The sequence below is a fragment of the Passer domesticus genome, chromosome 10 (assembly GCF_036417665.1).
Source record: "Passer domesticus isolate bPasDom1 chromosome 10, bPasDom1.hap1, whole genome shotgun sequence".
Classification (NCBI taxonomy): Eukaryota; Metazoa; Chordata; class Aves; order Passeriformes; family Passeridae; genus Passer; species Passer domesticus.
The window spans coordinates 32,375,283-32,396,847 of record NC_087483.1 but is presented as its reverse complement, the minus strand read 5'-3'; positions in this window follow the sequence as shown (position 1 = coordinate 32,396,847).

Genomic DNA, 21,565 nt, shown 5'->3' with positions numbered 1-21,565 from the left:
CCATCTTTTATTTTTATCCTTCCAGGCAGCTGATGTTGGAGGATGCAATCAGTGGTGACAGAAAGGTTCTGTTTCGATTAATGAGAGAGCAAAGTTCAGGAGGGAGGAGAGGCAGAAAAGCCAGGATGGAGGAGGACTTGTGATAATTCAGGGTGATTATGGCTAATTGCCCTGTTTTGCTGCCAGTTGCAGTTTCTGAGGCAGAGCTATCGGGCTGTGAAGGTCTGGAGATGTCCTTTGGACGGGTGCAGGGAGGGTGAGATGGCTGCCCAGTTCTCCATGGGACTCACTGTGGTCCTGTGCTGCTCATGGAGCCCTGCCAGGATGCTTGGGGCAGGGCAGGCAAAGGGACAGGGACATGGCCCTGCCAGACCAGCCCAGCAGGATGCAGGGAGAAGCTTGGTTTGATGTGGAAGCTCCATGAGGAGCCAGCTTCCAGTGCTGATCCTTGGTGAGTTGCCATGGTACCACATGGTCAGACTAACACCAAACCCAGCCATGGCTTCTGCCAGCACATTTTTCCATGGAGAAGGCCAGAAACTGCCTGCCTGCCCACAGCATCTTTCCTCCTCCCCTCCCTCCGAAGTGCCTGACTCGCTCCCTGAGGTGTGGTGGCTTGTGTCCCTCTAACCCCAGTGCTGGCTGCACCCCTTCCTTTGATGGACATGTTGGTTCTTAACTCCAGTGACACCTCATGGCAAATGAGTCCAGCTCAATATTTCCTTTGGCTGTGCCAGTGCTGCTGCAGTGTAACCATCTGGCTTTGCCTCTGGAGCCTGGCTGGTGTGGCTGTGTTTGCTCTCCTCTAATCCTCCTCTCTCACCCTCTGCTGGCCTCATCTCCATCACCCCACTTCACTCAGTGTCTCATTGAAGGCAGTGAAATGCCATCTTGATGGACTTCAGCAGGAGCAGGATTGCACCAAACAGTTTATATTTTTATTAAACAAGGCACATTGACTGCTCCAGCTTACACAGATCACCATTATCCTGGAGCTACAAAAGCCAGGAACACCTGGATTGTGGACTCCCTTGACTGCCTGTTTTGCTAGAGGATGTGTGTGACATCCCCACACTCACATTAGCCTGTTTTTCAAGGCATATGATTTGCTTTTGGAAATTCCCAATCCTTAGGAAAGCAAAATGAGAAGAGACTTGGCTCCTTCCCAAAAAAAAAAACACTTAATGTATGAAATGTTCCTTGAGTGTTGTGAGTTTTCCTTGCCCTTGTGTGGCTTAAATGTTGCACTAGGGTCATGGAAATAGGGAGAGAGGTTTTTTATTATTACTAGTTTTGCCTGTTTCTTATTAAGTTTCACCATCTCCATGGCCTCTCTGTCCAGGTGGGATCCTGGTGGTTAGGGGTCAACATCCCACCTACCCTTGGGCTTTTCCACCAGCTGCTGCTCACTGCTGTTTCCCCAGCACCACTGCTCAGGCAGGACTGGGGGCACAAGAGGGATCCATAAGAGCATTTTTGGCCATCCCTGGTGGGGCTGGCCTGTGCCAGATGGGTCAGGTGATGAGGTAGATGATGGTGATAGGAAGAACATGGAAACAAGCAGGGTTCCCACTCCCAGGTGTTCATGTGCATTTGTCTATCTGTAGAAAAATATCCACAGTACTGAAAGCAGTGAGGGTAAGGAAGGACCCTTTTCCAGTATAAATATATTATTTATTTCTGGGACCTAAAATTCTACCCATGCCTCACACCCTGTGGCAGCCATAGGAAGAGACCTGCCAAAGTCATCTTTGTGGAGAACAGAAGCTGGAAGTAACGGGAAGCTTTTATCCAAAGCAAAACCTTTGTCATAAAACTTCAGAAAATGAATTTCTTTTCAATGGATCCCCTGGAGCCTAAAAAATAAGTATCTGGGGATTCATGTAGTAGTAAAAGTCTATAAAAGTCTTTGAAGCAAATGGGCTATTGAGGAATTATGTGTGGAAATGAATGGCTGGATTCCTCTGCAAATCCCTTCATGGAGATGCCCTGACATAATGAAGATGCAGCAGATGCATTAGTAGAAATCATCTTTTTAATAACTGCTATACCTTATGGTTTTCCTAAAGTGAGGATTTACCTGATGAAAATTCCACTTAAACATTTTTTTTTCTAGAAAGGAGGCTGTCATCATTCAGTGGGAAGGAGCCAACTTGGTTCTGCATCCCCTCCCTGGGGTGGAGGATGCTTTACCTGTCTGTGTAATACAGAGGAGCAGTGAAAACCTTCCTTTCCCCTGGCAAGAGGTGGGAAAAGATGAACTTAGGTCCACAGCCAACTCTATGATAGGAAAAGGCAAGGGGAAAAAGGCAATTCATGGCAATACAATGGTCCCTGGCCAGGGCAATGGCAGGAACATCACTCACAGAGCACCTGGCAGACACGAAATGCGCTGGACAAACTCCTTGCTGTCCCACAGGCTGAACTTGTCCCATGGAGGTGCCTGTGGCTCCCCTGGGACCTCCAGCCCTCAAAGGGACACTGGCACCCTCCCCACCACGCCCCACATGCCAGCCCCTGTGTCCCTGACAGGCAGCTTTGGCCCTTGGGCAGCTTTGTGACAGCATTCGCCCACCCTCGCAGGGAGCTTCCCACACCCCCAAAGAACCCGAGCCAAGTTAATTTTACAGAAGTGCTGGGTTCTCTGTGGAAACAGAGCTCCCTGCTCTAATTATTATCGATTTTCTTTTTTCCAAGGAAATGCTGGGCTTCTCCACACCCCCCTCTGCTGACTCCAGAGATCTCGCAGCGATTTCGGCTGAGCAAGCGTTTCTCTTGCAAATCTAAATATTTATGCTCCAGCTGTGTAAACAGCCCAGTTTCAAATGGGGGGTGTTTTTATGGTATTGAATGGCAGTGAGGGATCAAGGCTGACCCATCGTGTGGGTCTGACATCTTCTTATGCTGTTTATTGCACGTTGGTGCTGATGGGCTCAGCCCCCTCACCTCCCTTCTCCAGGTGTTTGCTCTGATTATTTATATGGTGAATCCAGATGGATAGGAATTTGATGGTTGTTACTTTATGTTGTGTTGTCTATCCAGATGCCAAATGCACATCTGCTTGAATGCAGCAGTTTAAAATCATACAACATTACAAAGGAAAAAAACCCCACCACCAGGCTTTGCTAAAACCTGATGTCCATGAGGGAGAAAAGTTACACACTTATTCCTTAGGGAATATTCCTTAGAATATGTCACCAATCTTGGCTAGGCCCTCCACAGACTCTTCTCATGGAGAAATTATTTACTCAGCAAGGAACAAACAGGAGCTTTGTGTACAAGAGCTGGCCTGGAGGTTACACTATCCACAACTTGCTGCTGCAGAGCAGCACTCCAGGTGGGAGTGGGCACACGCCTGATAAGGCATGGATGTGATTGCAGACCCCCTCTCCGATTTTGGCTGGCGTTGCACAGCAAATAAGAGGTTTAGATGTGTCCATGTGCAGTGTCCCTGTGGAGTCACTCAGCTCTGACCAGCTGCCTGCAGACATCACTAATGCTGGGAGGCAGCCTGAGGAGATGGGAATTGCAGGGGGTGAGCAGCCTCAGTTAAATACTGTTCCAAATAGATAAAATTAATCACTTTTTTCCTCTGGTCACAGCAGGAAAGGATGCAGCCTGCTTTCAAGCTCCTTCTCATGGAGTACAAACAAAGCATCCCTAAACCTGCCTTGGTCCCATTGTGGAAACACCAGGGGGTCACCAGGGAGACAGCAGGGAAGGACCTCCAGGACCACATCCCAAACCTCAGAGCAATGCTGTGCCTCCTGGGGCAAGAGCCTGCACAGCAGGGGCTTTGTGATACCTGACTTGGCCAGCCCAGCAGGGAGGGGGATGCAAACACTCTTTTCTAAATGACCACCTCGTTCCCAGGTGGCAGTGTTCCTGCTGGCACCTTGCTTAGGTGAGGAATCAATTCCCCTAACTACCATTCCTGTTGGTTGGTGGCATGGCCAGGAGGCATGGCCAGGGGACAGGACACGTGGATCAGGACCCTGGGCTCACTGGGGCCATGTGGGTGCTGCCCTCCTGCTATGGGGATGTCCCCACCAGCCCCTGCAGGAGCTGCCCCAAGAGCAGGGGGCTCAGACTCGAGGCCTCAAAAGCACTTTCTGCTCAGGTTTTGGTGGTTTGAAGCCCCAGTCACACTGAATAGGAGCAGTTCTTTGGCATACTCCAGCACCAGTACCACACACATGCCCAAGCCTTTTGACAAATTTCAAAATGAGACTCATGCTCCCAGTACTGGGCAAGAACAGAGCTCACATTTCAAGATGGGGAGGGTTTGTCTGACACAATTAATATTAGGCAAACTTTTAACAGTGGAACATTTCCAGAAATACAGGATTTTTCTTTTCATGTGCATAAGAAAAACCTGCGAGTAGGGGCTCAATTTCCTCCTGGTTGTCACCAGGGAGGTTATCACAGTTTGCAAAGTGCTGCTGGGGGAAGAAGGACTGAAACCAACTCCTTATGCTACACCACTTAATTAATTTTAGACACTTTACAGCAAAACATAATTTGGCCCAGCTCCTACAAAGGAGACGACAGAGTGGTGAAAATGCCTGGCTCACCCAGCTCTGCTGCACACCCCAAACACGCTGCAGCCAGACATGGAAATTCTCCACCTGAATATTAAACAAGGAATGGAAGGTAATTCAAGCTTCCTAAAATTAAGGGTCTAAATCCATTTACATTTACAAGCTCTGTAATTAAATAATAAACCAAAATATTATGGTTTGCACTCTAAATGTGAATTCAAGAGCATATGTCTAAGATTACATTACAGCCCCTTATTTGTTTAGCCTGCTGCAGTCTCTGCTTGCAGGGAGGAAAAAATTGCACAGAGAGGAAAAAATTAAATCCCAGAGTCCCAGAGCCACAGCGGGTCCCTTCTGCTTTACGTTGGGAAGGCTCAGTCAGGCTTTTCCTTCCAGAGCTGTCCATGTGCCTGTGGCAGCACAAACATCTTTCTTCCTAGTGCCTGACCCCACCCCATGCCCGACCTGCTCCTGCTGTAGCCCTGTGCCAGAGCCTGTCCCCAGTGGGTGACCTGTCCCTGAGGTGACTGCTGGGAGCTGCTCTCTCTGCCCATCACAGCTCTCGTGTGGCACAACAAGGCACAGCCCTGTGTGCTTGTCCCCACTCTGTGCCCTGTGCTGGCAGCAGCTCCTCTGCAGGGACATCCTGGGGCTCTGCCTCTCTGCCCACCTCTGCCCACCCTGCTTTTGAGGACAGGGACAGTGGCACAGCCACCACTTGTCTCTGCTCTTTTGTTTCCAGTCCCGGCAAAGAAATGAAGGGAACAGGAAGGGTAATAAAGCAGCAAGTGATGCTCTGCTGCTGTGCTTCACATTTCCCATGGTGACAGCAACAAATCACAGCCTCTGTGCAGCACAGGCACTTCTGGGAAGAGAGAGGGATTTGGGGAGCTTGTTCTGATGTGGAGGATTTTTAAATGGACTATTTCCTTTATTTCCTCTTGGGGTGTCCTCTGTCTGCTCCATGCAAGCCATAGCCCCCTGCTGACATTGCCAAGAGTTCCAGCAGTCACTAAACAAGAGTTTGCGGCAGGGCCAATGTGCAGAGGGCTTTGGGAACCTTCTCAGTCTCTTGCCCAACATCTTGACATCTTGACATAATCTGTTGCATTATAAATATTTAAAGGCCTCGTGCTCGTGTGCATGGCCTGCTGCAGCAAAGTTTCCCCCAGCACAGCAGGGAAGAAGCACCAGTTCACCCCAGTGACAAGCTGGGACTAATGGCACAGCTGTGTCTCATCATGTCCAGCAGTGGCTGTCACCCACCTGGTCCTCTCCACCCCCAAGTGAAAGGTAATGTACCTAAAACCCTTATGTCCTTATGTCAGGGTCACCTAAACTAATCTGTGTCTCCTTCCCCTTTTTATTTCCTCTTTTACCCTGCTGTGCTGCTGCAGCAGAACCAGCAGCCACTGCTTACAGCCTCTCCTTCATCTCCCTGCCTGTTTTAAGAGATCCTGGCGCCTTTAAATCCACGTACATCAATTATTTCTGCCAAGTCTCCATCCTGCACAAGGGCACTCTGAGCAATGCAAATGGCACAAATAAAGTGTTTGATATTTAATGATCCCCCACTGCATGGGGAGGGTGTGCTCTTGAACAGGAGGCGCTTTCTCAAGCCGGTGCAATGCAGAAGGACCCCTGTCTCTCGTGACTAATTGAGCCCTAATGGTTTTCCTTTATCATCCAAAATGAAAACAAAGGGTTTAAGGGATGTTTTATTGTGGCGCTGTGGGTCTTTCTATTCATTTATTATTCCCCATGTTAAAAGCTGTGCTTTGGCTTGTCCTTCTGAACCCGCTTCTCTCTGGTGTTGCTGCTGCTCTTGAAGTTCTGTCGCTTTCCCTCTGAGGACTGGAAAACAAACACAGCATGTCTGGTGCTCTTGCAGCCTCTGCCAGGAATGAAGGTGCCCAAACTGTCCCCATTAGCCACACTGTCCTTCAAAAACTTGTGGATTTGGGTATTTCAAACAGGGTATGAATCCTCAAGGCCACACATGCACCAGGAGGGAGGTGTGGGAGCATGGCTGACCTAAACAAGGGGGAGAGCTCCTCCCCAGCTTTCATGGGGTTCATGGAAACAGCAGAAAGGACCAAGGCAGAGCAAATCTTGAAGAAATGAGGCTTCATTCTTTACAGCCAGGGGCAATTGTTTTGGATGAGCTGCTAGCTTGCCCTGCCTCTCTGGAAGAAAAGCCTGCTGGCCTCCTCCCTCACATACTCATGCACCAGCTGAAGGTGGATATTTAACAGGGAGAAGAAAGGGAAGGCTTGTTTTTGCCAGGAAAACACTCAGGGTGTGCATCACATACCCCTGCCCCAGTGCTGAGCCCAGAGTTCAAGCACAGGCACTGATGTGAAGGAGAGACACCAGGACAAGAGCAGGACTGAAGGGAATCTTGCAGCAGAATCATTCTGCAAATGGCAATAGCTCAAACCACTGCACAGCTCTTTCTGGCCATTTGATGTAATTAAGGCTGGGCTCTAAAGTGCCATCTCTGCCCCACGACACATTTCCAAATTGCTGTTTCTCTGCAAAGCTGCCTCCAGAGCTGTCCTTGAGATGTCAGCACTGGGGTTAATTGGAATCGACAGGAAAATTGGCCTCTGGAAGGAGAAGCGCGGATGCTGGCTGTGTGTGGGTGGTGGGCACAGAGCCATGCTGCTGCCAGGGCCCCAGTGTCCCCCAGAGGGTAGCAGTGGCTGCTGCCCCATGGGGTGGTGACTCCATGCCCAGCCCAACCTTCACTCCAGATGCCTTTGCCCCAGATCCAGATGCAGCCAGACACCATGGGAACCCCACAGGCTCCGGTTCCAGGGAGCCCACACAGTTCCCCTGTGCCTGTGGCCAGGGCTGAGGGTGCATTTGGCTCTCCAGCTGCCAGCCCTCCAGCTCTGGCACTGACACTGAGCTCAGAACTGGGATACTGGCAGGATCTCAATGGGAAGAAAAGCCACCTCCCATCTCCCTCACCCTCGAATAATGCATCAGCTCCATTGCAGGGTTGCAGACTCCTGTCATTTCTCTAAGTATTCCTCATCCCCTCCAATGCCATTAATCACACTATTTCAATTAACAGACCTGAACCATTGAACAGACCTGTCCTGCACTAATGTGTTATTAATTGGGTCAGGTTGGGTGGCAGCAATATCGAGTGCCAGGAGGCTCTGAGCTTTCATCTTCTGGTCTGGGCTGGTTTCATTTATCTAATCACCTCCCCAGTGCCACAGGGGCCCTTTCACTTTTTCCTTCTCCACCCATCTGAAAGGTACTGAGATGCACTTTCTGCATTGTCTGGTATCAACTACACACTGAAGAGAGTCATCTCTAACTCACAGTGCTCTCCCAAGAAAAATCAATGATTGTTTACATTACTATCCTACAATCTCTATTTTAAAGTAATTCATGGCAGAGCCAACGCTATTAATTTTATTAAGCCGCTAATAGTGGGCAGATATTATTCTGCTCCATTGATCCTAAGTTGATGCAATTACCACTTACAAATCTTGCACCGTGTGGCTGAAAATTTCAATTCTGTGTGCAAGCTCAAGCTATACATTAAAAATGTGCCAAAGCCAGATGAGATGCTGGTGGTGGAAATTGGGGAAATCTGATTCAAAACAAATAAGGAACTGCCCAAATTTTATAACTTCCACTCTTTTAAAGCTGAGTTACAGAAAACAGCCTGGAACTCAGCCATTCCCAAATGTCCCATGTCAAAGGGAGAGACAGACACTCTCCTCAAACCTCCTGGGACCTAATGTTCACAGAAAAGTCATCATCATGGATTATCAGTTAATGGAAACATCCTCTCATGTAAATGGGAAATTTTATAGGCGAACTAAGCTTAGCTCTGTCTGACCAGAAAACATGTCAAAAGCCAGGACAGGCCCATGTCCCTCTGAGTGTGCATTGCACTCTGTTTCTTAGAGACCTCAGAACTTCTTTTCCTTTTTTCTGTGTAAAAATAAATTAATAGCAGATCAGCATGGGGAAATGGAGAGAGACAAAATGGTCTTGAACATCCCCAGGAAATCCAACAGCACAGAGTGATGATCTGATCATGAGATGTGAGGGATTCTGCATGTAGGAAGATAAAGAGATTCCCCAGTGGTGATGCCCACCCTGGTGTGAAGATGCCATGTGGGTGCTCAGTGTGGCTCACAAGGCATAAACCCCTCATTTTAGCCATCAGAAATTAAAAACTGCAGTTTAAATCAGAAGTGAGGGCTCACCCTTAAGCAGCTTGGAAAAAGATTCACTCAACCGCATCCTTTAGATCATGGGCAGAAATTCTCTTTGTGTGTATTTGTGAGACAATAAATACCTGCCACTCAAGGAATGGGATAAAAGAGGAAAAGGAAAGACACTCCCTGTCCCAGGATCCTGCACTCTGAATAGAAGATGATGGATGGATGGATGGATGGATGGATGGATGGATGGATGGATGGATGGATGGATGGAAATAGTGGACAAGGGTGAAGTGAGGAGGAGGCAGGAGCCATCCCATCAGCCTGCAGTGCCAGCAGCCTCATTGTTGATGATAGTCAAAGGATTTGGAGGAAAATCATCAAATCTGCTGAGAGCCTCAGCAATGCAAAGAGGAGGGAATTGAGGCTCCAGGAGGCCTGGCTAATTAGGACCTGTAGCCTTTGGAGTACATACTGCTGGAGAGGGACCTCCTTTCTTCCAGTGCTTCAGCCTGGACAAATTTGGAAGTGACAAATGCATTTGTTTGGGATATACAGTTTGACCTGTGTGCTCTCTCTCAGTCAAATGTATTTTAAAACACCTTGAAACAACAATATGAACCTTTCAGTAAAAACTAGGGCACCTGCGATTATCGAATTTGTAGAAGTTCATAGAAGCATTAGGCAGTGTAAATCACCTGGATTTGGAGAGTGACACCAAGTTACACCAGCCCAGAATCCACTCAGAGTAACATGGAAAGGTATCATAAAGCTGCTGATTCCTGGGTCTGGTTAATGCTCTGGAGAGAGCAACTGATTTATGGGACTGACTTCAGTTAGTTAAAATGATTGTTCCACATTATAAACAAGCAGCCTTGTCTCCCATGCAAAGCAAATAAATGAAGAAATAAATTCTCTCCACACCTCAAACATGGGAGGCTCCTCCATGGTCCTAGAGGAGCACGTGTGCCAGGGGCTCAGTGGGCTGGGATGCAGGAGCAGGATCCATGCTGTTCAGCTGGGATGCTCCTTGCTGTCCTTCTCCTGGTGCCAGCTCCAACCAGGCCCAGACAGTGAGATTCCCTGTGGATGGCACAGTGGGGGCATCCCTGAGCCTGTCTGGGCCCCTCGGCCAGGGTTAAGTGGGGCACCAGCATCCCCTCAGGGGCTCCCCGAGGGACAGAGGAGCAGGACAGCAACCTCCCAAACCCAGTGATTCTCACCCTGGTCATGGACAAAACATGTTTGCAAGGTGGTGCTGAAATAGGAGCTCTGATTCATGAGCATTTTTTGCTATTGAAAGGAGTTATTTTTAGTGTTTCCCCTCCCTTGTACTCCTTAAACCATTTATACCATACATTTGTGGGAGATTTTAACCCTTTTGGAGAGTGGAAGACCAGGCTTAAAGCTTCCCCCTCCTGCAGGGACTGGGCTGTGAGCAGCAGGAGCAGCACGACCTGTTTGCTATGGAGGTGTTGGGAGCACAGAGCACAGGCCAAGCCTGCAAACAGCTCCCTCCAGGCAGACCAGATGCACATTAGCCTGAGTGCCTTTCCCAGTGATTAACACCCTTCACCAGGGACTAAGTTCAAAGCAAATCCATCCCCTGCTTCTCCATCCAGACAGCTCAAAGTCCCTTGGAAACTGATAGAGTTTGGCTCATCAGCGTATCAGGATCTGTTTTATTTTATCTGTCTGCACAAGCCTGCATGCAGGGATAGATCAGATTAACATGACTGATGAAAAACATCCTCCTCTTTATCCTCTCTGACAGCAGCAACCCTTTATCAACAGTCTGAAGACAAAGTTTTCTCAGCCAGAAGTTTTCTGCCCTGAAGGTTCGTTGTTGTTTTTTTCCAGCAGAAGTTTATTTTTGCTTCAAGAAAAATCAAAACATTTTGATGGAAGATTTTTCAGCCATCCTTATGCATTAGACGTGGTGGCAGACAGGCTTGGCACATCAACATCTGCTCCTTCTCACTGGATTGAATTTAATATCTGGTGTATGAGTACTAACCCTCCCTCAGAGCTCAACAAGACATTTGGAGAGAAGAAAACAGCCTCTCTTCTGAGGGTTTCCAAACACTTTTCCACAGTGACCCTCTCATAATTTTATCCCCCTTTATTTAGCTAACTTCATAATGCCCTCCAGTGGGGTTTTGGGGAGGACAATGTTATAAATTGCAGACCAGTGAATCTGCCACTCACTGCTGCTAATACACTGCATTTATCCTCACTGCCACAGAGGCTGTGGCAGCAAAAGGAGAAGAGGAGAAGAAAAGTAATTACTTCTTGCTCAGCTTGTCACCAAACCCTCTCATCAGCCCTCTCATGTCTTTCTTGGCTGCCTCAGTGACTTGCCATGCTCTGCAGGGCCCAGCTGGATTCAGTGGTGATGGAGGTGATGGAGTGTGAGGATGGGGAAGCAGTTGAGCACCACGGGTACTGGGAGCCTCTCAGTGCCCAGCACACCCTGGGCTGTCCAGACTGTGTGCACCAAGTCCCAAACAACTGATGTGGGAATGCCATTAGGAACTCCTGATCAAGACATGGGGTTATTTCAGCCAGGAAGTCTTAACCCAAAAGCATCCACAGTGAGGACTGAGGGAGAAGAGGAGGGGTTTTCTCCAGGGGTGTTTTAAAACATTTGTCAGAAGTTACAGAGGTTGAAGAGCCCAATCTCCCAGAGAGGACTCAAACTCCACATTCCCATTCAGCAGTGTGGGTCAGCCAGATGTTGAGCTAAAAGCAAAGATACTGAGTCATAAAATTAACTTAAAATTAAGCCAATTTGCTGGTTGGTGCTGGGGTTCCCCAGAGCAGCAGTATCTTCATGAGACCTGAAATTATGTGGGATATCAAAAGCCCTTGGTGCATATATTAAATTGAAGACAAATATTTTGACCAGCACCTAATGGGCCATCTTTCTGGTTTTCTTCAAGTCCTGCAAGACCAAATGAAGGACAAAGAGCAAGGGCCATTTTCTTCTGAGGAGGTGGTGGATGTGGGGGACCACTGGTGATGTGGTCAAAGTATCCCACTGAACTGTCCTGGCACTGCCATTGCTGGGGTGTCATGCACTGAAACCAGTGTGCCATGTGATAAATTTGATGCACTTCACACTGAAGTTGATGCATCACCTTTGGAATCAAATTTATCATCTCTTCTGTCACACTCCATAGACTGGATCAGAGTCACCACCTACTGAATTAAAAACTTCACGTGCAGTTCACATCACACCATAAATCAGCCCAAAATAGAATTAAGTGCATTGTATGCTAAGGACTCATCCATCATGCCATAAATTAAACATGGAACAAGCCTCTTAGGCTTAGACTGCAGAGTCCACTGGGGAAAACATGACACCACTGAAGTCACTGAGGGCTTGGTCATTAATTTCAGTTAACTTTTTAATCTACTGATCTGTACCAGATCTGTCTCTGTCCTGCACCAACCTGAACCTTGGGTACCCAGAAAGTTTTTTTGCCAATGGCTCTCCTACTGAGCCATGCACATACCCCACTTGGAGGTTTAGGCAGGAGCCTGGAGGAGAGATGCAAATCAGCCCCCTACCCTGCTCCTGCATGGGGAAAAGGCAGCAAGGGGCTGAGAGGGCTGTGCAGCCCTTGCTGGAGCCAGCACACGCTGGGACACACAGAGCACCTCTTGTCTTCAAAGGGATGTGCCAATGAAGGGCCAGGCTCAAAGCCCTTGTTGATGGAGGGGAGCATCCTTCTCCTAAGCTCTCAGCAGAACTGCACAGGGCTGAGCCTGGCTACGGGGGCTGATGGATGTCTGACACACCCTTTGCAGTCTTTGGACTTCAAAGAAACACGAGGGAAAAAAAAAATAAGAGAAAAACAGTCTCAGGAATACATATCGTGTCAGAGCATCCCAAGCAGTTCAGCCCTTGGCAGGTGTTAGTCCTGTGTGACAAATGGGAACAGGAGCACAGAGTGGATGGATGAGTACCAACTGCTCAAGGCCAAAGCTGGAGACTGGGGCAAAGAAAAGACTTCATAAATTCTTATCTAAAACCAAGAAACTATTTTCTCCTTTTTGTTATCTGTGTTAATTTTTGCTTTTCTGACAGCACTCTTGCAGCACAGGAGCCCCCTGTCCCCTTCCAGTTCCTCAGAGAATGGTGGAACAAACTCCTTCCCACTGGAGCACAATGAAGTCAGAGACATGCTTGGATCCAATCCACAGTCTTTCCTCTTATTTTCATATTCATCTGGTCCTCTCAAATCTGCTCAGGAGCAATTAAAGCCTGTCAGCTAGAAGATGATGCAACTTCTATTTAATTAGCCCAGCAGCCAATAAAGATCTCATTCATCAAAATCTCATGGAAGGTATGGCTGTTGTGGGGGAGGAAGATTTGTCACTTCTTCCCTAGATCCAGATGGCAGCGGAGCATCGATCAGCGATGCGATCACGCACGGACTCCTGTGCAGTCTGAGCAGACCCAGCAGCTGGCACACATCTGTCCAGAAAGCAGCAAAGCTCAAAACTGTGCAGGACTGTCCCAGGTGCTGTGGTGGCAAATCCTTCTGGAAGCTCAGTCTTCAGATCAACCTGGGCAGCAAGTGGCCCTGGCGGGATGAGCAGCTTTGAAGGGCTTTTCCTCTTCTGACCCATTTGCTGCCCTACCCAGCAGCTGGAAATGGCAGAGGTGGGTGAGGAAGGCTGAACACCAGCAGGATGAATTGAGAGAGGACTGAAAACAGTTCTGGTCTCCCCAGAACTGTTGCCTTTGCCCTGGGAGGGGTTTAAGAGTTCCTCTCACTGTGCCACCACTCTGAACCTAAACACGTAAGGGATGGCAAAGCAGAGAAATCAGCACCCACAGTGATGGATCTCAGCAAAGTTTTGGGGTGCTCAGCTTGTCAGAGAAAGTCTTTAGGGTGACATCCTTTTGGCCTGAAAGCTTTCCCTTAAATTGGCTGTCAGGGTATCAAATATTTACCCGACCTCCTGCAGGACTGAGATTTTCCCAGAGACTGTGCAGGGTGGCCAGGAGGATGGGGGGGAGCATAAATCTGTACCTGCAAGGTCACTGTGCTGGCTTTGTGTCATGAACAGGGGGGTTTCACCAGCTCAGACCTGCAGGAGCAGATCCTTGTGGGAATCACTTGCCAACACTGTCTGCAGCCTCACCATCACAATTCACTGAACTGAAAAAAAGTAAATCATCTATCACAGGATAGTTTGTACTTTACAAACACGAATGATGGTATCTTTATAATTAATGATTATGAGAAAGCAGCTTAATAGTTTGGTTCCTTGTGAGTGGCTTGATTTGTAATACACGGCAATTGGCATAAGCAAAGCAGGCAATTGGAGCCAGTTTACCCTTGGTGTGTCCAGCTGGTGGCTGCACTTCACAAACTCTCCTCAAAGCCTTAACCCCTGGGCAGAAAAAGGCTGCAGCTGTAACCCCAGTGACAGGCATATTCCCAAACTGGGAGCTGCTTGGGGGTGGAATGATGGGCACTTTCTTGCTGCTGCCCCACACATTTTACAAGTTGCTGTTGTCAGTGCATCTTCTTTGGCATTTGCAAGGAAAATGCCTGTGCTCAGCTCAGGGCCTTGAGCCACCCATCTCCTCAGGAGTTATTAACAGGAACATCATAGTGCCACATTACTGTGATTGATGCTGTATCAATCAACTGGAAAAGCGTTAAGCAAGCCTTAAAAAGAAGTGAGATGAAGGCTTAAATACCAGGCTAAAACATCCATATTATGGGATTATTCCAGGGTTGAAAACACATGGGCAGAGATGCTGACATCCTTAGCTGTGCCCCTGTCCCTGCTGCTCCATGCTGGCCAAAATGGTTCCATGGAAAGTCAGTAACGAGTGCTTGCATTGCAAATGACTGTATGCACTGTGAGTCTGTGGTTTTATTCCTTATCAAATAAAATATAATAAGAAATACTCTCTATTAATACATTCTTTCTAGCCAAGCATGTTTTTATTCTGTTTCATCAAGTCTGATTTGATTTGGTTTATCTTTGATATTGTTGTGATAAACTACGCTCAGGTTTGACAACTTTAGTAATTTCTGCTAGTATGACATTTGGTATTTCAGATCTCAGGTGGGAGGCTTCCTCTTTTAAGGTGAGTCTCAGATTTTCTTTTGTTAAAACAAAAAAAAAAAATTGTGGCCAGGTCAGTTGTGGAGAAATTTATGTGTGGCATTCAGTTTGTCGTGCCCAAAAGGCAAAAAAACAAACACCTTCCACAACAACAAACAAAACCAAACAAACAACAACAAAGTAAAAAAACCCAAAACACCAAAACAACACAAAACAAAACTAACCCTCAAATGTGTTATCTTTTAATCATCTGTGATTTTCAAACACTATGCCCTTGGGGAACCCAACTCACAGATTTTCTGCCAACAAAGAGTGATTTTTCTTGAGAACAAATTCACTTCTCATCTCCAAAGCCAGGCCCACACACCAGTGAATTCCTGTATTGTGCATGCAGAGCCCAGGATCAGAAGCCACAGGGCAGGGATGGCCCAGTGCCCAGGACGTGCTCTGACGGGGGTGCTTCACACATCATTTGTCTCTATTCCAGTGCTGTGCTGTCTCCCAGAAGATGCCCCTGATTCCCCTGGGGATGCATCAGGCTCTCCCAGGGGCTCTGGTACCTTCCTTGCTTCACCTGCAGCCATCTACAGCAGAAGCAACCTTCCCAGGCAGATGTTGGCCATCAGCCCTTCCTGTGCCCTTCACCCCATGCTCAGACCTGGAGCAGGTGGAGAAGAAGCTGCTGCAAAGTGTGGATGTGTTTTACCACTCCCAGGACCTGGGCTCAGTGTCTCCCAGTGCTTTACAGAGACTTAAATCCAGCTTCTCCTCCTGGATCTCTCTTTTGCATGGGTCAAGGGTGGTCTCTTTGCTCCCCTGCTTGTGCTCAGAAAGGATTTTAAAACATTTACAGCCTGACTAGACCCAGTAAGCTCAGGGCTGGCAAAGAAAAAAATATTCCTTTTGCCAGCTCTTCATGTTAAGTGTCTATCTTTAAAATGACTACATAAACAAAAAAATTATTAACAGGTCTAAGCACTTTACCAGGCAAATCCAATTTCTGGATGGAATAAAGCTAAAAAAATTTGCTTTGAGGATGAGATTTAATTCAAAGTGTCAGTGTTAGTTCTCCTGCTGTACTTGTAGGTTTAGAGAATAAACCTGTTTGCTAGCAAACAATTGTCTTAAACAAGATCATCATTAATCCTGAATTCAGCTGTCAAAAGGACTGAGACTGCAAACTAAGAGGGAACAAGGAAAACCTGGTAATTTGTTTGTTAAATATTTGTAAACTGTCATGTCAGTAATGGATAATAAGAAAATTTCGAGCCTCCAGAGCTGATGCATAACACAAAGCTTTGCTGTATTGCACCTAAACTATTATCAATAGCACATTTATTATAATAATAGATGAAAAACAAGCTTCCTGGCTGAAAAACAAGATCAATTTGAGCTCAAGCTATTTGGACATGTTCTAAATGTTGTAATTAAAATGCAGCATGAACGTTCCTTTAAAAAAAAAAAGTGAGAAAAATAGCCTTGCTACAATTACATATGCCATCCAGCCCTGACTCAATAGCCTGACCCTGAAGGGAAAAAAAAAAAAAAAAAAAAAAAAAGAACAGGCAAAATTGTATTTGTGTCCAGTCAGACATTTCTCATCTCCAGGGCTTGCTGCAGAGCCTAAGCTAACACGACTTTTCCTGTTGGGTCAGGATCCATCCCAGCCTTGAAGATCTGATGCAGGGAGTCAGCCCTGGCTGCACTGAGCTCCCTGTGCCAGTCAGGATGTGATCACAGCCCAGCAAAGAAACCCAGCTGAGCGCTATCCTGCTGCAGTTTATGGCGGAAAAAAACCCAAAACACCAAGCAACCATGAAAAGAGATAAAGAAGCCACCTGTGTGGAAGGTTTCAGTCCTGACCAAGTGCCTTGGGGACAGAAATGGTTGGAGAGGCTTTGTCCCCAGCACCCTCTTGCAGTTACAGCACACATCAAAGCGGCAGCCGCGCCTCCCGCAGCAATTAGAGACCCACGGCCCCTTCCCAGGAGCTGGCTGCCGCCCTGGAGAATTGGACTCTTCTTTTGTTCTGATAAAGAAGTGACTAGTGAGCTGCAGCAATCTCCTGGTAGCTCTCTAAATAATTGTGTTCTCTCGTGTCTTTTAATCATAGGTCCCGCGAGGCTCATCATGCCACATGTGCACTCCAAATGGGCCCATCAGCTCGGCTGTTCAAAGGGACTTCATTTAATCCCAGCCTTTGATGGAGACAGGAGCGGTCAAAGTCCGCCCTAATGATTTTCTAAGTTTACTTATCTTGCAGATTTGGGGCATGAAGGGCACTTGGACTCCAAGTACAGCATTGATAATGGGAAGCCGTGAGGAGGAAGACAAAATTGGCGAGAGCTTGACAGTCAGAATCAAGAGAAATCACAAGAGAAACCTGGAAAAACAGTGGAGACTGAAAAGGCAAAATAAATCCCATGATTGGTGTCACCACAAGCAACAGCATGAGACTGGTAAAGTAAATTGCTGGAGGCAACATCTACCTCTGAGTGAATATCACAGCTGTGAGAGACCCACCAAGGAGAGGCCAAGAGCGGGAAAATCCAAGCTAGGAAATGCAGAGCCAGAGAAACACAGGCACAAAGTGCCAGGATAGTGGAGCTGCTCTGACCTGGCAGCATCCCCTCCCAGACAGAGCAGGATGCAGTAGACATGAAAAACAAATCTTTGCATGAAAAAGTGCCTGCTCTTCCCTAAGCTGAAAAGAAGCTCAAACCTTTCAAAGCAGAGCATCTTTTAAAACCACTGGGATGACTTCTCTGCTCATTTTCAGCCCAACAGGTCAGTGGACCCCAGGAGGTGTAATACAGTGACACAAGCTAAAAAATGCTGAGCAGACTGAAGCAAAAACCCAAAGAAAGGAACCAAAATCCCTGGCTTCAAGGGATGCTGACAATGAACATTAGGACCAAAGGCATCACAGATGTGGGTTTAATGGAAAAGTTAAGAGCCCAGCCTTCTCCTCAGAGGGTTGACAGGAGAAGACTGGAGCAGTGTTTCACTCCTGAGCTATAGGTGATGGATATGAACACAGTGGGAAAAAAAAAAAAAAAAGAAAAAAAAAAAAAGGACTTCACTACTTTACTAGATAAAACCCAGCTGGTTCTGAAGGTCTCAATAGCCTTTAATAGTTTTCAGCTCAAATGGAAGAGGGAACTCAGAGCCTGCATTACAGAAGTGAGGAAAGCTGTGGGCTGTGAGAAATGGATCACAAACCCTTTGGTTATAAGCAGCACATACAAAAGAATGGTGCAAGGGAGAAACAAAGAAATCCTCCAGCAGGGATGTAAAGGACTGTGCTGGCACCATTAGTGCAGAGGGATTCTTTATGGCACTATAAAAGTTTTGGTGGAAGATGGATAAAACATCAACCTGAAAAGAGCCAAGGCCATTTATTTATTTTATACAGGTGGCCTAGGACAACCTTTGGGGAGAAAAATGCAAAGAAAAACAGTGATATTAGCCTTAAAAGTAAATCCACAACCAGCAGACAGCGAAGGGTAAAATGCAAACATTACCCAGGCTGGCTAATCCCCACAAAAGGACTGACTGGTTAAAAACATGTCAAATCCTTGGTCTCATGAGGAGTGCCCTTTGGAGGACCTAATCCGAGGAGAGCTTCCAGGAAGGTGGGCAGAGTGGGAAAGCCCAAACCTTCCCTTGCTCCAAGTGGTGAGATGGGGAACTGCACAACTCCTTGGCCATCCCTGAAATAACAGGGCACTGATGACACTGGCTGTGGTGAGAAAGGAGCAGGAACACACAAATTAAATATCCTCAGTGGAAAGAGGGAACTGTCTTTGCTCTGGAGATTTTGGGCTGTATAAAGTGTCAGGAAGCAAAGCTGGCACTGACAGCCCATGACTGGCACACACTGGTCTGGCCAGTGCTGGATCTGGGAGCTGCAGCCCCCAGAGAGGCATCAGAGCATCCGCTGAGCTCAGGGCACAGCATGGACTGCATGGCCTCACATGTGGGGAGCCCCTGTGGCTGACAGCAGCTTGTCTTGCTGAAAAACAGCAGCTCCTGCTGCCTGGTGGATTCCTGCTGGCCTGTTACACCTCTAACTTGGGCAGGAAAAATCCATGTTGATACAGCACCTTTGAGAGGTTTCTTTCTTTGGTGAGGACAGCATGAAGGCTGCTTGGAAAGTGTTTTGATGCACAGGTTAAACAGAGAAAGAGCCTGAACAAAGGTTCCCAGCAGCTCCAAACAGACATGAGTAGAGTCAGAACTCCAAGCAAATTCACTTCCATTTGAAGAAACTTCATTTGTGAGTGATACACACACACAGCAAGGTCTGGGAGATGCCAGTTATTACCCAAGACCTGGTCACTGGGGATGGACAAGTAGACCAAGAAGGAGCAGAAAGTGCCCTGCCAGGATGCAGCTTGCTGCTCCTCAACCACAAGATTCACAAACTGAAGCCTGGCAGCACATGGTAATACACAGTGATAAGACAGGGGTCTCAGCAAAACACTGACTTTTAAAAGGCCAAGCCTGGAATGGCCACAGAGCCAGCCCCACTGACACCAGCTGGCACTGGTGACAGAGGAGCTGCCCCTTTCCACCAGCTGCTGCTTCCATGCTGATGGCATGTCTGTGATTGCAAAGGCAGCCCACTATACACCACTGCTGAGATGGACACAGCCTGTTTGGCTTTCTCTCACTTCTGTGCAAGAGACTCTCAAACTGGCTGGCAGGGCAGGGCCATAAATAATGTCTAAACAGGCTGGGGCCACAGGCAGTACCAGTGGATGCTCCAGGGCTGGTGACAGCACTGTGTCTGTCCAGAAGTCCCTGTGGCTTGACTTGGCACAACACAAGGGCTGACTATGGGCAGCTAACCAGGCACAGGATGGGGGGAGGGAGATGCTGGACAACCCCTGTGCTCTGAACTGATTTGCCTACAGAAGATGTGTCAAAGCTGTGACAAAAAAGCCAGAGGCAAAGCAGCCAGGGCAGATGCTGTTACCACCCAGACATTTGGCTCTGCGTGTCTCTGCCCAGACACAGCTCTCCTGTGGGTCAGCAGCTTTCCTGGATGCAGGAAAGTGGGCAGCATTGTGCAGGACAGCTCCCAAGCAAACATGTTGTTGCTGCCAGCAAAGAGGCTGCAAGTGTGGAGGAATAAACAAGGTGCTGAGGGCTGGCAAAGTCATCAGGGAGAAGTGGCTTGTGGGGAGGGAAGATCAGCATGTGGGACTGAGGGGGCTGACTGCTAGCAAAGGGAGGCATTTGGAGCTAACTTGGGAGTCTGCAACAAAAGGAGAACCAAGCGGCAGCTTGGAAAGGGTACATGGCAAGTCAGTTCAGCTTCTTTTCCTTACACACATGGGTAGATACAACAGGACAGGCCAAGCAGACTGTACAACGTATGCAATGACAAAAAATAATCTAAAGAGGGATGTTTGCTTGATTTGTGTATCTTCATCTTGGTTGCCAGTTGTCACGTTGGTGGATTCCAGCTACAGCTCCTCATTGCTCTGACTGAATTGCTAAATTCAGGTTTACATTTTTACTTTCTGTAAGCACATTAGAATTTTAATTAAGCACTAAGTCAGTGTTTTAGCAGGTTTTTGAGACTTTAGCTATTTATCTTGTTGATTACAGTTCTCTCAGGTCCTTAGTTGTGGCCTAAATTTAGAGCAATTCTGACTGACTGAGCCCTGCAGGATAACTGCTACAACTATTCATTAAAAATGAAGAGATCAGAGCTGATCAGCCGACTGTGGGAGCCTGCTGTGTGGCTGCTCTGCATCCTGACAGTCTTCTGATCTACAGGTGCTAAGGCCAGGTTAATGCTGATCTGCTGGCAAAACACAGCATGAAAGACTTTGAGAAGATGCAGCAGCTCCTTGATACAAAGCTCAATAAGAAACTGTTTTCCTCCTTGTTGTCCACCTGAGATGGTGAGGAAAGAGGGTTTTAAGCAAAGCAATTATTTTCTTTCATGCAATTTCCATTAGGCAGCATGAGCCCTTCTCAAGGCAAAATGTTTATGTCCCCCATTTTTGTCTCTCTGGGGAGCACTTTGCAGGAGATGAATGAGGGTCCCTGCTTTACAAAGCACATGGGAAGCTCACTCAAGGAAGCAGTGCCACAGTTCATGTTTAGCCAGCTTCCTGTGGGACTTTAGGGCTTTTTTCTAAATTCTACAGGCCCCACATCTACTTGTACATGAGAAGTTTATCACACACGTGAACATGAAAGACTAGCTATCAACAGTGAATCCAGCTATCAACATGCAAAACCCTGGCCAGATCTGTCAACATCTGGGACCAGACGCATCTCTTAAATGCTGTTTTAAAATGGTATCACAATAACAAATGTAGTGATAATGAAATGCAGAGTCTGGTACCATCCAAAATTCAGCTGCTGTGGTATTTGCCATGGTGCTGATCTCCCAAGTTTAAGCAGTTTGTGCTAGAAAGTGGTTCTTGTAGCTCAGAAAAGAAATTCAATGCAGAGAAAAAAAAGGATTATCCTTCTGTGTATGACCCTGGCTAAAACTTGTTAACCACCCCCAGCTGTAGCTCTCCCTCCTGTGCTAATCACATCTGTAATAACATTCAGCTGTTTGTTCTGTTCCAATGGTTAAGCCAAGGTGGTGGCTCCCATGGACGGTGGGGACATTGCCGGGGTAAAGCCACCTCCTCCTCTGCTCAGTGCACACCCACCAGTGCTGGTCTTCCTGCTGGTTTTTGCAGTACACTGGAACACAAAATC